Genomic DNA, 16,574 nt, shown 5'->3' with positions numbered 1-16,574 from the left:
ATGTTGCCTTTTCAAAACCACCGAAGGTCCCACCCCACCCCATCCTGTGCCTATGAAAACCCCAGACCCAGCCAGTAGAGACAGGAGAAGCAGCTGGACATCAGAGACTTTGTCTGGAGGTCGGAGAGAGGCAGCTTGGCTTGACAGCAAAACTTTGGGGAAGAATCAAACTGGAGATAGCCGGACTTCAGGGGAACACTACCTTCCCACCCCATTCCCTTTTGAGCTCCCCTTCCCAATGAGAGCCACTTTTATCAGCAGGAAAATCCCCCGCATTCACCATGCTTCAATTCGTTCATGTGATCTCATTTCTCCTGGATGCTGGACAAGAGCTCAGGTGCCACGAGTGTGGATACAAAAGGCTGTCACACTTGCCCTTTGCCCTCGCTGGCAGAAGGCAGCGCCTCACACAAAAAGGCAGAGGGCCCACTGAGCTGTTAACACTTAAGCCATCCGCAGATGGCAAAGCTAAAAGAGCACTGTAACATGTCCTCTGGGGCTTCAGCGGTCGCAGGCACCCCCTAGACACTGTCGCGGGGCCTACATGGAGTTATCTCCTGCCGGTGTCCAAAAGTGCTCGCCCCAGCTCCCGCACCTGCTGACCCACGTGCTCCTACAAGGAGTTGAAAGTTGCAGGCTGGGTAAATGAGGCACCTCTACTGCAAGTCTGATGAAGGGGTCAGGGAAATATGCTGCCCGCCTTTCTGGACCAAACCAATGTACATCTTACACATATTGATCAATGTCTCATGTCTACCTAAAATGTATAAACCAAGCTGAGCCCCGATCACCTTGGGTTCACAAAAATAAGCTCAAAAAATTATTTACAGTGCTACCTGGATGGGTAGAAAGCAATGTAATTTATTTATTCTGGAATTAATTTGCTTTTCCTCTTATGTCCTAACCTGCTGGTTAGTAGAGAAAAACAAATCAACTCTCTCTTCGACGTGGGTTTAAACTCAGTCTCGTCCAATGCTGTGAATAGGTTTTGTTTGCTTGTTTGCAGTGTTTCTGTCTGTTTTCTGTCTCTTGTTTCTATCTCCAAGATGTGAAGGAGGGACTCTGGGCTCTTGGATATAAAGGAGAGATGGTTCATTGGGTGCCATGTTGGATTATCCTGGTCTTTGTCATTGCCCTTTGTCTACCTGGGAGCTGTGTGCAATGCTAGACTTCTGAATTAATGCCTCTAACAGGTGCTGCTCACTGTCTTTCTCTGTGCTATGTCCTGACTGATGCACCTTCACCATGGGTACCATTATGGCGACAGACCCTGACACTCTTTCTTGACCCTTGATCTCCATTCATTTGAACCGGGAACTCTCTGCTTGCTTCCAGGATCATGTGACTTTGCTTGGTCTTTAAACCAAAAGTAAAATCCTAAGTTCTCCAAACAACTCAACAGATCTTCTCTGGGCCCCAGGGTCCCCAGAGAAACCTGAAAAACTAAATACCTGGCCATGACAGGAATGGAGGTGGGACACAACTCATTATACCCCTCCCATTTGGAGTTTAGGCACAACAACTGACCGGGATTAATGCTAAAATAAAATAGAAACAAGGCTGGGCACGGTGGCTCACGCCTGTAATCCCAGCACTTTGGGAAGCCGAGGTGGGCTGATCACGAGGTCAGGAGATCGAGACCATCCTGGCCCACATGGTGAAACCCCATCTCTACTAAAAAAAAATACAAAAATTAGCTGGGCATAGTGGTCCATGCCTGTAATGCCACCTCCTTGGGAGGTTGAGACAGGAGAATTGCTTGAACCAAGGAATCGGAGGTTGCAGTGAGCCAAGGTCATGCTACTGCACTCCAGCCTGGTGACAGAGCAAGACTCTGTCTCAAAAAAAAAAAAAAAAAAAAAAATAGACACAAGACTAACAAAGCAGACTCTTTGTGACAATAAGGTGCCAAATTATAAACAGGACCTAAGGCTGTGCCAGACAAGCATTAAGTCTTGCACCCCTTCAGGTCACTCTGACCCGATGTATACTGGTTAACAGACTTCCTTATCTTAAATATTCCTTTCTGCTGACTCCAAATTTTTAGACAAAGCTTTACTCCTTGAACCAATTGCAACTTAAAGAATCTCTTGGCCAGGCAGGATAGCTCATGCCTGTAATCCCAGTACTTTGGGAGGCTGAGGAGGGAGAATTGCTTGAATCAAGGAGTTCCAGGCTGCAGTGAGCTATGACCACACCACTGCACTCCAGCCTGGGCCACAGAACAAGACTCCCTGTCATTAAAACAAATAAAATAAGAATATCTGAACCCGTCCATAACCTGCAAGCCCCTGCTTCAAGATATTCCAACTTTGTGAGTAAAACCAATGTATACCTTCCACGTACTGATAGCTGTCTTTATTTTTAACTCTTGACTCCCTAAAATAGGTCAAGCCAAACTATAATCTGACCACCTTGGGTGCACTTTCTCAGGAGTTCCAGAAACTGGCTTCCTGGATGATGGTCACTCATTTGGTTCCGAATAAACCTCTTTAAAATATTTTACAAAGTCTAGTTTTTCTGTTAACAGTTTTAGCGTACAGGTGAATTTTTATTAACCTCAGAACATGCAAGTGATATGAGGGGAGGGCCACACATCCTTTAAGGAGGTTGTTATTTTCAAAGGAGTTTCTGGCCAAGGGAGTCAGTGCAGGTTGAAATCTAGCTTTACTCTGTTTACTAATCTTTGTTCCCCAGACTAGAGTTATGTCTGCACAGGACACCGGATGCCTTTTTCTAATTCACACATAAGTTTATCGAGCTGTAGGGTTTCCTTGAAGCGGAGTGTGATAATTAAGTAAGGATAAGATCAAGGTTAAAGGAAAACCTGTACTTCAATTTCCCCCAAGTCTTGTATCATTATATTCATGTGCCCCTTCTTGGCACCTGGTGTGTAGCTAGCAAGTTATTAATCGCTCTGACTTATTTAACATAGGAAGGGGAGAAAAAAATTGAGAGCACATTGTTTTAGTCCTTTTGAAAATTATATATATATAAATATGCATGTATAGGAATATATAACATAACATATCATATATTATACATTATTATAAAATATTAGGTTATTATATATCTTCATATATAATATATTGTAATATATTTACATATAATAATGTAAAATATAATCACATAATATTTTATTATATTCATATATAATATATAATATGAACCTCATAATATAGTATATAAACATGTTATAATATTTAATATATTATACATATTAATGTATAATATATTACATGACATATTATATGATAATAATGTACACATTATATATCATTAAATATTGCCTGTAATATATAATATAATATGTATTACATTATATAATAAATACAATATTTACTATTATATACATTATATATTATATTAAATGATATATTATTTAATACAATATATGATTTATTATAAATTATGTATTTTAAGGTAAAATTTATAATGTATTAATGATACAGGCCAGGCGCGGTGGCTCAAGCCTGTAATCCCAGCACTTTGGGAGGCCGAGACGGGCGGATCACGAGGTCAGGAGATCGAGACCATCCTGGCTAACATGGTGAAACCCCGTCTCTACTAAAAATACAAAAAACTAGCCGGGCGAGGTGGCGGGCGCCTGTAGTCCCAGCTACTCCGGAGGCTGAGGCAGGAGAATGGCGCAAACCCGGGAGGCGGAGCTTGCAGTGAGCTGAGATCTGGCCACTGCACTCCAGCCCGGGCTACAGAGCAAGACTCCGTCTCAAAAAAAAAAAAAAAAAAAAAAAAAAAAGATACATTATATCATTTAGTATAATTTATCATATATTATATTGAATATTATAACATATACTGACATTATTATACTTATATTTTACTCATATATTATATTATTTTAACATATAATATTGAAGTCTGTATTAAATATTGTAATATTATATTATATTATTATAAATAATATATATAAATAAAATTATATTGTAATAGTGTAATATAATATTATAATATTTAATATAGTCTATTAGAGTATTAATATAGTGTATTATATATAATAATATAATGTATATAGTAATATATGTATAATAAATATATTAATTATATAATCAATAAATTATAACAATTATACAATAATTATTATATATGCTATCAAATACATAATTATATCACATATGTAGCATATATAATCATATATATGAATATACATTACATATGTATATAACAAACCTAGATGGTGTAGCCTACCACACACCTAGTGTATAGGGTCTAGCCTAGTGCTCCTGGATTACAAACGTGTATAGCAGGTTACCGTACTGAATACTGTAGATGGCTGTAACAGAGTGGTAAGTATTTGTGTATCTAAACATAGAAAAGGTACAGCAAAAATTCAACATAAAAGATGAAAAACGGTACCCCTGTATAGGGCGCTTACTATGAATGGAGCTTGCAGGACTGGAAGTTGCTCTGCGTGAGTCAACGAATAAGTGGTGAGTGAATGTGAAGACCTAGGATATCCCTGTACACTAGTGTAGACTTTACAAACACTACAATTAAGCTACACTAAATGTATACATTTTTTCTTTCTTCAGCACTGATTTAACTGCCCATTAGGTTCACCTTGCCCACTGACTAGACAGAGCCAATTTATCAAGACAGGGGAATGGCATAGAGAAAGAGTTATTCACACAGAGCTGGCTGTATGGGTGTAATAGTTCATTTTCATGCTGCTATGAAGAAAGACCTGAGACTGGGTAATTTATGAAGGAAAGAGGCTTAATTGACTCACAGTTTTGCATGGATGGGGATGCCTCAGGAAACTTACAATCATGTTGGAAGGGGATAGAGAAGCAGGCACCTTCTTCACTGGCCAGCAGGAAAGAGTGAGAATGCAGAGCACAGAGGGGAAAAGCCCCTTATAAAACCATCAGATCTCATGAGAACTCACTCACAATCACGAGAACAGCATTAGGGAACTGCCCCCATGATCTAATCACCTTCCATGAAGTCCCTCCCCCAACATGTGGGGATTAGAATTTGGACTACAATTCAAGATGAGATTTGGTTGGGGACACAGAGCCACACCATATCAATGGGGGACTGGAGTTTTATTATTATTCAAATCAGTCTTCCCAAGAATTCAGGGATCAGAGTTTTTAAGGATAATTTGGTGGGTGAGGGGCCAGTAAGTCAGGAGTGCTGATTGTTTGGGTTAGAGATGAAATCATAGGGAGCCAAAACTGTCCTCTTGCACTGAGTCAGTTCTTGGGTGGTGACCACAAGATCAGATGAGCCAGTTTATTGACCTGAGTGGTGCCAGCTGATTCACTGAGTACATGGTCTGCAAAATATCTCAAGCACCGATCTTTGGTTTTAAATAGTAATGTGATTCCCGGGAGCAATTTGGGGAGTATCAGAATCGCTGCATGACTCCTAAACCATAATTTCTAATATTGTGGCTAATTTGTTAATTCTACAAAGGCAGTCCAGTCTCCATGCAGGAAGGGGTGTGTTTTGGGAAAGGGCTGTTATTGCCTTTGTTTTAAAGTTAAACTGTAAACTAAGTTTGGCCTATGCTCAGGAATGAACAAGGACAGCTTGGAGGTTAGAAGCAAAATGGAGTTGGTTAGGTCAGATCTCTGTCACTGTAATAATTCTCAGTTACAGCTTGCAATGGTGGTTTCCCTAACTTGACCTTAGTTTACTCTATTTTTTACTTTAAACTTTTTAATTTTTAAAAAACCTTTTTGAGTTTTTTAACTCATCATAACACTTACTTTAAGACCCAAACACATTGTGCAGCTGTACAAAAATACATTCTTTATATCCTTATTCTTTAAGCCTTTTTCTATTTTTAAATTTTATTATCATTACTATATTTTCTTTTCCGACCCTTTTTAAAAAACTAAGACACGAACACACACATTAGCCTAGACACACAGGGTCAGGATTTTCAATATCACTATCCACCTCCACATCTTGTCCCACTGGAAGGTCTTCAGGGACAATAACATGCATGGAACCGTCCTCTCCCATGATAATGATGCCTTCTTCTGGATACCTCCTGGAGCACCTGCCTGCGGCTCTTCTTGAGGAATAGATTTGTCTGTACCACAAACACAAGACTCATGTGTTTCACTACAATGTTAAGATGGCTACAATGTCATTAGGCAAAGGGACTTTTTCAGCTCCATTATAATCTCATGGGACCACCATCCTATATGCAGTTGACCATTGACTGAAACCTCATTACATGGCCCATGACTACATCTATATCTCTATCTAATCTACATGTAATCTCCAAAAATAGAAACATCATATGTTACTCAAATTGCCCTGAGAAGTCTACTTTTTTCTCTACATTGTCTGGATAGTCCAAGTTATTTTATGAAATGCAGACAAGAATGTAAGATATTTACCTCTAACCATTCGCTAAGCTCAATCTTGAATTGTGCTTTAATTTTGACCTTCAATGAATCTTGGCTTCATTGGGATGCAGCCAGCAACCACATGACAACTACAAGTGCCATATTTAAAGGATATCTGTTAGTGTATCTCTTAAACTGTTTGAGTCAGGAAGGATTTGAATCCATTCAACATTTTATCTTCCTTTAAGGCTTACAGGTAGACCAAAATAAGAAACATTTATGGCAGACCATTTATTACAAGACAAATTAAATTTAGTTTAGCTTTCTTTTTCTCTTTGATTTTAGGCAAATCTTTCTTTTTTTATGAGAGTTTAAACTAATTTATTGAAATTTTTGTTGATTTAAAAATATATATTCTTACTAAAACGTGCACCTCAAAGGTGGTTATCCACCTATATAATACACTGAAAACACACATATGCATACTAACATATTTTGAAAAATGTTTCCTATTTTCTACAATCATAATCTTGTTGGCAGGTTTTAAATTTTGGAAGCAGATCTTGAAGTTTTAGTTAACAGAATACAGATGAAATGTCAGAGATTTTCAAGGACATAGCTCGCCTATACATCTTTCCTTAGGGATAAAAAGAAAAAGACACAAGAAGTCGACATTAATCAAACTAAACTTTCTGAATTCTGAATAGTTCTAACACACATTTATCTATTTTCTGCTGAAAATGCATTCAAAGTACCATCTCTATATAAATGTTTAAATATTAATTTTGCTCGCTTTTAGAATCAATTTCATTTTATTTTCCTTACTTGTGTATGTTTTATGGACCTCCATGGAGTCTAACTTAAAATGCTGTTTGTGGAGTTTTAGTAAGACAAGTAAGCAACAATGAGGAAGGGGGCCCAAGTCTGGGGAGAACAGAGAGACTCCAATCACAGACAACCCGCTGGCACAACATCCTGCTCCCCAACGCCTTGCTCTGCACGTAGCCCCAGGGGCACAGACTTGTTCTGCACAAAGTCCCCTCCAGCACAACTCTATAAAACTTCCCTCTAGCCTCTGCCTCTTTGCAGACAGCTTTCTTGCAACATATTTTCATGCTTTCTGGAATATATCTGCCTTCTTTATCCACAACTGTCTTAGTAAATTCTTTTACCGCCAGCAATGCTGGCCCCAGCCAGTGCAGCCATAACACTATTTTCAAAGGCAGAAACACAAAATAATAACAAAATATCTACTTTAGTATTTAATCAGAAACTGTGGCCTCACATAAGATGATGAGCGTATTTCAATCAAAACTATTGGCTGGATGCAGCAGCTCATGCCAACACTTTGGGAGGCCGAGGTGGGGAATCACTTGAGCTTAGGAGTTGAAGACGAGCCTAGGCAACATGGTAAGACACCATTTATATTTTTAAATAAAGAAAAGAAAAGAAAAAAGTATTATTTCACAAAATATTGACCCAAGTTGTGATCTTTATTCAATTCAGAGAAAAAGTTGTGTTAGAATACTGTCTTTTTCTGATTTTTTCCATTAAATATATATTTCTCCAATATATTTCAAGTTTTCAACAATAAACATATTGTCTTAGCAGTCAGAATAAAAACTCACACTTTGTATTCTTTGTTGTTTTGAGAAAGTGGATAAACTGGTATACATTATACAGTCATTCCTTGGTATTTATGGGGAATTGGTTCCAGGACTAACGATATCAAAATTCATGGGTGCTCAAGGACCCATGATATAAAATGGCATCCTAGTTGCACATAACCTATGTGCATGCTTTCCTATACTTTAAATCCTCTCTAGATGATTTATAATACTCAATAAAATATAAATGCCATGCTATATACTGCATTGTTTTGTAATTTATGTTTTTTATTGTATTGTTACTTTTTATTGTTTATTTATTTTTCCCAAATATGTTTGATCCTCCATTGTATTCTTGGATGTGGAAGCAATGGATGGAAAGCACTGACAATATATGTATATCCGTATATCCGTATGTGAGTGTGTGCACATGCTTGCATGTGTTTGCATGTGTTTTTTCTTTGATTCAGCTTCATGTCTTATCTGCAAGTAACACAACTGACAACCTTTTTTTTTGTTTTTGTTTTTGTTTTGAGACAGGGTCTCACTCTGTTGCCCACCCTGGAGTGCAGTGGTCTGATCTTGGCTCACTACAACCTCTGCCTGCTGGGTTCAAGTGATTCTCCCACCTCAGCTTCCTGAGTAGCTGGGACTACATGTATGTGCCGCCACACTCGGCTAATTTTTGTATTTTTTGGTAGAGACGGGATTTCATCATGTTGGCCAGGCTGGTATTAAACTCCTGGCTTTAAGTGATCCCCCGCACCTTGGCCTCCCAAAGTGCTGAGATTACAAGTGTGAGCCACCACGCCCAACATACAAGTGACAATCTTTATAGATTCATAATTGTAAAACAACCATGCCATCTTTCCTGTATTATATGTCCATGTGAAATCATTCCCACCAAATTGACAATTTTATAGCAACTTGCTTTTTAACACTGTTGGGTGAGACCAGAAAAACCTTTAGTTTAGGGCCAAACTACTGAAACAATACTCTTCTTTATTTTATTTTTATTTTTTTTAAGAGACAAGGTCTTTGCTGCCCAGGCTAGATTGCAGTAGCATAAATCAATGCTTATGGCAGCCTCAAACTCTTGAGCTTAAGGAATCCTTCTGCCTCAGCCTCCCAAGTAGCTGAGACTACATGCATGCACCATCATGCCCAGCCTGATATTTTTATTGTTATTTTGGTAAGGACTGGGTCTTGTTATGTTTCCCAGGTTGGTCTTAAGCCCCTGGTATCAAGTGATCCTCCTACCTCAGCCTCCAAAAACACTGGAATTACAGGCGTAAGCCACCACGCCCAGCCTGAAGCCATACTCTTGAATATATTCTGTGTTCGCGTCCCATCTGTTAGGAGGTCTTTCTGTTTTCAGTGATTGGGAGTTAAAGTATGCCCTTTCCTTTATAACGTGTAGGAAATGTTCTTTCCTCTGTCTACTACTAAACAGATCAATAGACCCTTGATCAACACATATTTAAATCATATAGGCCTACTTATACTCAGATTTTTAAAAATAAAATTTACCCCAAGTATGTATGCCTCTCTTGCCTCCTCTTCCACCCTCTGCTTCTCTTCTGCCTCTGCCACCCCAAGGACAACCCTTCCTCCTCCTCTGCCTACTCAATGTGAAGATGACAAGGATGAAGACCTTTATGATAACCCACTTTATGATGACCCCTTTCCCAAAAAGGTAGAATTTGCAAAGGGTATACCTAATCAAACATCAGTAGTATGTATAGTCAATCACTTTGAGATAAATGAGTTCAATAAATAGAAGCAGACCAAAAAATGACATAGATAGTAGAATTAGTAGAAAAGATTATTAAGCAATCAATTATAAATTTCCATGATGAAGAAAGTGGCCAAAATTATCAACATCATAAAAAGAGCCCAGAAAAATATAAAAACTAAATTAGGCTTCTAGAGTTAGAAGATGCAATGTCTGAGATAAAGATTATATTAGGTGAGATTAATAGCATATTAGACACAGCAAAATAAAAGATTAGTGAAATTGAAAACTCAGCCAATGAAATTGTCCAAATAAAACATCAAGATTAAAATGATGAATAAAAAAGAGGACAGAGATTCAGGGAACTGTGCGACAACCTCAACCAGAATATTACACAGATAACTAGAATCAGAAATGGTGGGAAAAAACATATTTAAAGAAATAATGCCCAAAATATTCTAAATTTAGTGAAGCTCATAAACTCACAGATCCATAGAGTTCCAATGAATATGAAACAGAAAAAAAATTTTAAACACAAAAGCAAGTCATACCATACTAAAAGTCAAAGTACTATAAACTAGTAATAAGAAGAAATTTTTAAGAAGTGTTAGCTTAAAAATTCATTGTCTACAGAGGAATGCAAACAGATAACCACAATGTTCTCATCATATAAAATACAAGACTTGAGACAATTTTCAGAGGCAGTCTTAAAGAAATGCAAGAGACTAATAACCTAGAACTCTAAACTGAGTAAAAATATCACTCAAAAGTAAAATTGAAATAAAAACTTTTTAAAATACACAAAGACTGAAAAAGTAAACACCCACAGACCAGTACTACAAGAAATGTCAAAGAAAGTCATTTAAGCAACAGGATAATTTTAACAGCTACAAATGTAGATTTACACAATTGAATCAGAAACGCCAGGGATGAAACATAAGACAGTAAGATATAAAAGGAATGTGTGTTTTCTTAAAAACTCTGTTTAAAAGGTCATTAATGAATGTCTTAGTCTGCTAGAGCTGCCATAACAAAATACTGTAGATTTAGTGACACTTGTAATCCCAGCACTTTGGGAGGCCAAGGCAGGTGGATTGCTTGAACTCAGGAGTTCAAGACCACTCCAGGCAACATGGTGAAACCCCATCTCTACCAAAAATACAAAAATTAGCTGGGCATGGTGGCATGTGTCTATAGTCCCAGCTACTCAGGAGACTGAGGTGGGAGAATGGCCTAAGCCCAGGAGGCGGAGGTTGCAGTGAGCTGAGATCACATCACTGCACTCTAGCCTTGGCAACACAGCCAGACCCCTCCTCAAAAACAAACAAACAAACAGAACAAAACAAAACAAAAAAAAACTTTTTTTTTTTTCCTCAAAGTTCTGGAGGCTAGAAGCTCATAATCAGCGTTAACAGCATGGTCACCTTCTGGTGAGGACTCTCTTCCTGGGTTGCAGATGGCCACTTTTGGCTGTGTCCTCACTTGGCAGCCAGAGAGAGAGTGTGCTCCATGGTCTGTTCCTTTTCTTATAAAGATATAAATCCCTCATGACCTCACCTAATTCTATTCACCTCCTAAAGCCTTCATCTCCAAACACTATCATATTGGGAGTTAGGGCTTTGATGTATGAATTTGTGAGGAGACGTGAACTTTCAGTTACATCATGTTACATGTTAATCTTACTACCAATAATCAAATGGAAAGTAAATGATCTTAATGCTTCAATTAGGCCAGGTACTGTGGTTCACACTTTTAATCCAAGTTCTTTGGACGGCTGAGGTGGGAGGATCGCTTGAGCTCAGGAGTTCAAGACCAGCCTGGACCACATAATGAGAGCCCATTTCTCAAAAAAAAAAAAAAAAAAAAAAGATTAGCCAGGCTTAGAGGTGCACGCCTATAATCCCAGCTACTTGGGATGCTGAAGTGGGAGGATTGCTTGAGACCACGAAGTCAAGGTTTCAGTGTATTTTAACAGGTAGCCATGCCATTTACACACACTATGCAGATCCCAGCTGACTTTGGGGGAACTATGATTCTTGTGTTCTTGGTTCTTGTGCTGCCCAAGAGCTACTCTCAAAACCTGGGCACTATTTCACACTGTAATTCAGTTACCCAGCATGCTCTTGTAGTTAAAACCAATATCAAACAATATCCTGCTGATAAGAAATTAAAGCAAGAAAAGCAAAAAGTCCTCTTTCAACCTCATTTTCATAATTCTGCCCTGTTAGCCAGTTAGAGAGAGAGAGCAGCTTTTTACAGATACATCCTGGTAGCCCCTGGAAAAAGAATTTTATTCCCTCTTCTATTAATTCTGCAAAACTATCATCAACCTAATTTTTATAAATCTAGGTCTAATGTTTTCCACCATTCTGATAAATCCATTTTTATTTCATGTTATGTTTTAAGAATGTCCAAGGAAAGGAAAATTCAGCGTAAAGCATGTGTGTAATATTCAAATCATGTCACCAAAATGCTGGAGATTTTCCCCTTTAGTAATAATTACTTTGCGGAGACAGCCTCCAGGGACTTCTCCTTTTCTATCATAAAGCAAAACATAGATTTTGGAAAAGAGGCCTGAAGGTGGCTTTCAGCAACATAATTAACTTTCAAATGTGTTGTTTGAGTTTTTTGAGTCATTAAACCCTATTTTGATTCTCTCTCTTCTGTGATCCATATTTCATACTATTCTTTTTTTGTGGTATATATTGAAACAACGTTGTTGCCGCTGTTTTAATTCAGCACAGCATAAATAACACTGTAATGAAAAACTAGAATGTATGAGATGTTTCAGAATCATTAGATGTGGACTGATGACTGCTCAGATGCAAATAAGAAACAAATAGAAGAAATAGTGTGAATTTTGTTGAGGGAGAAAGCAATAAGATAACTCCAAAAGAGAGTAGTGTCTATCTACTTATCTATGACTAAAGCAGAAGACTTAGTGAGTCTGTTCAAAGACAAAATGATGAGGTTGCTGAAGTTACGTTTTAGTCGTTGCAAGGTGTATTTACTGCCAATCTCTCATCTTTCCTGACCCCTTTGTTCCGTAGCAAAATCTGCATAGACTACGGTATTTGCCATTCTTTTGTTAAATTGACACCATAAGTAAATGCTTAATACCCTGCTAACTGAACAATGATTATAGAAGCTACACTTATTATGCACTTCATGTAGTCAGAATCTCTGTTATCCACCTCCACGTGAATGCCCATCTCCTGCTAATTATGCCCTTGAATAATCTCCTCCCTTCTTATGTGGGCTGGAGCTAGTACCCTAATTCCAGGCAACAGATTACAGCCAAAGCCATAAGTTGCACACAATTAGGCATGAATAGTAACGAGATTTTGTGTAATATATAATATCGCAATGTTTGCCCTGCTGGAATCTTGCTCGTATCAAGAAACCATGGATGGCCTCTGGAAGTGAGGGTGTATTTTCTTATAAAATTCTTTCACATCCAATCTGTGGACTTAACCATCTCATACTTAAGGACATTAAAATATATGAAGTGGCAATTGACGAAATTAATGAGGAGATGCAGAAAAAAAACCAAAGCCATATTTTCAGGTTTTAGCACACCTTTTCTTGTAATTCTGGATACATAGTTTTTTTAAAAAAATAAAGATATTAAGGCTCTAAAACACATAATGCACATAATCTAATGGACATATGTATAAACCTACACTCATCAATTAGAAAACACCCATGAGTTCAAACACACCTAAAACAAATATTAGTGTGTAGAGAAAATATATGATTTGGGCTTTCTGGGCAAAGTTTACTGGGATGTGAGTTGAAGGACAAGCTTTGGAAGTTAAAACATAACTGAATTTTAAATACGGCATCTAAAAGAGTCAAACTCATAAACGCTGAGAATACAGTAGCAGTTGGCAGGTGCTGGGGAAGGAAGAACTGGAATGTTGTTATTCAGTGAGTGTCAAGTTTCAGTTCTGCTAAATGCATAAATTCTGCAGGTCTGCTGTACAACACTTTGCCTATAGTGAACACTATGGTGAAATTCACTTCAAAATGTGTTGAGTGTAAATTGCATGGTAAATGTTTCTGTTCCCGGACCAAACCAAGGGTCGGGCTGCTTATTCTTGTGGCCCAATAACGAGATGCAGATGAACTGGGAAGAAGGGAGTTTATTTCTGTAATCGGGTACAGGGAGAAGGCTGGGAAAATATCACCAGACCAACTCAAAATTACAAAGTTTTCCAGAGTTTCTATACCTTCTGAGTTATATGTCTACTTGCAAGTATGCATTCATCTAAAGACATAAGTGATTAACTTCTAATCTATAACTAAGGTCTGAGTTTTGAAGACCTTCCTCTGGAGCCTCAGTAAATTGACTTAATCTAGATGTGTTCAGGTGCCTGGGGTGATTACCCTTATCTTGTTTCCTGCTAAATCATGGAGGTTTGGGGTGTTCATTCAGACCCCCAATAAAAATTGTTTAGTCCTAAAAGGGTCCTGTTAAGAATTCCTTCATTATCTTGTCACACTTCAAGATCCAGGAGAGGTGTGGGCAAAACTCTTGGTGGGCTTTTGTTAACATTCCACGCTTTGTATAAGTGTGCTGGATCATTCAGCTTTTAATATTTAACTTAACCACTTGGTCAGTACTGAAACAGTTGTTGGAGTTTCAGCAACTGTTTGGAGGCCTGCCTGTTCAGCTGTTAGTGAGGCCTGGCCTGCCACATTTCTACCAAAGAACAAACAAACCAACAAAAAACAAAGAGACGCAAGGGAAATTTGGGAGATGTAGTGTATCTCTATTACCTTAACTGTAGCAATGGCATCATGGGTGTTTTTATATGCCCAAACTTATGAAATCATATACATTAAATTTGTATATATCAATTATACTTCAACGAATTTGTTAACAAATTTAAAAGATGACTGAAGACATAGTGAGTATTCAGGAGTGATTTTCTTGCCTAGAAATATGTGTTCATATCACCACCAGATTTGATGATTCACTGTGAGAACTCATCATGCAGTTCTATTCATAGCTATGATTTATCACAGCAAATGGCAGAACACAAAATCAGCCAAAAGAAAAGATGCTTACAACTATTCACAATAGCAAAATCATGGAACTAACCTAAATGCCCATCAACAGTAGTCTGGATAAAGAAAATGTGTTGCATACACACACCATGGAAAGCTATGCAGCCATAAAAAAGAATAAGATCATGTTCTTTGCAGCAACGCAGGTGGAGCTGGAAGCTGTAATCCTAAGCAAACTAACCCAGTAACAGAAATCCAAATACTGCATGTTATCACTTATAAGTGGGAACTAACATTTTTGTAATTTTGGATTCATAATTTAAAACAAAACAGTAAAGTTGAGGACACATGGACACAAAGATGGTAAGATCCGACGCTGACACTTACTCGAGGGTGGAAGGTGAAAGAAGGTAGAAAAAAAAAAAAAAACTTACGGGGTACTATGCTTATCACCTGAGTGAGAAAGTAATCTGTACAGCAAACCCCCATAACATGCAATTTACCTGTGGAACAAACCTGCACATGTGCCATGAACCCTTAAAACAGACGTTACAAAATCAAAACAAAAATTAACAATTTAAAGTTAAAAAATATTTTAAAAGATACATGCAGTGAAGTCCAGAGAAAATTAGGTGCAAGCTTCTCAGAGTCCTCTCTGTAGACATGCTAACTTTTTCTGGTATTGAATTTTGACAACACATGCAAAAATGTTGTCTATCAAGGAAGCTCATAAGGAATCAGTGCCCAAAGCTCTTTTCAGTGTCTGATTGTATAGGTACCTTCTGCCTAGCACATCCCAAAATTCCGGACTCCCAGAAGGAAATCAGGTACCCAGCATGAACCACATTGTGTGTACCAACTCTTGAGGCATCGTGAGCCACTCTTATCACTTAGGAAAGAGTGAGAACATACCTGAAATCTAAGTTTTCAGGAGCCAACTAAAGACTTACCTTGCAAGCTGGCTTTCTGAGGCCATGTCTCCACCATGGTATCTCACCATGATATCTCTCACCATGATCTCTCTCCAATATCTCTCCATCATGATAAAAAGGTATACCAGGTCCAACCTTCTCAGATATGAAAAATGACTGTCAAATTGAACTATGAATTAGTGGATTAGAAACATGCAAAGAGGAGAATGGAACATCCTAATTCCCGGCCACAACATTGCTTGCAAGATGAGATGAGATCCAACATGAGATGAATTTCAATATGGTATGGTTCTCACTTTTAGTACTTACTGAAGTTTTTGATGACCCCTGCCCGGTAGAAATCCAAGACAAGTTTATACAATGTCTTATCAGATTTCACCAAAAACAACAATAAAAATAACCCTCCAAAACCCCAAACAAAGTAAAGCGACGAAGCATGAAGAACCCTCTGAGGAAGTTCAACCCTTGAGTTGACTCACCCATCAAAATGATACAAAATTGAACTGTTAGCCTAGGGTAATGCCAAAAAAAAATGCAGTTGCTTTTTGTCATTAGTCTTCTCTGTAAATAAGGTATGATGGCAAAGAAAACAAATGGAATGGGGGTGGGGGAAATGGATATCACCCTGGAAATTGGGATCCGCACACCAAGAGAAATAAATTGAGCACCTTTCTTCAAGAGAGATGTGCTTTTCTTGCACTTAGGCACTGCTAGATTTACCCATCAGTAACAGGTTCCTGCTCCCCTCAGGCCCTGGGAGAAAGAAAAATATTGACTTTCAAATGCTTCGAACAAGGTCAGGCTGGAAATATAAATATCTGGAGCTCATTTTGAATATTTATCATCCCATATTCTATATTATTTATAGCTCCAATCAAGATACCAATAGGAGTTCTGTAAATTCCTCTTAGAGAGACTGCATGCCCCACCTACGACTCCGCAAGGCCCTAAAAGATCA

The sequence above is a fragment of the Macaca fascicularis genome, chromosome X, assembly GCF_037993035.2.
Source record: "Macaca fascicularis isolate 582-1 chromosome X, T2T-MFA8v1.1".
NCBI lineage: Eukaryota > Metazoa > Chordata > Mammalia > Primates > Cercopithecidae > Macaca > Macaca fascicularis.
The sequence above is the reverse complement of the archived record's forward strand: the minus strand, read 5'-3'. Positions refer to the sequence as shown.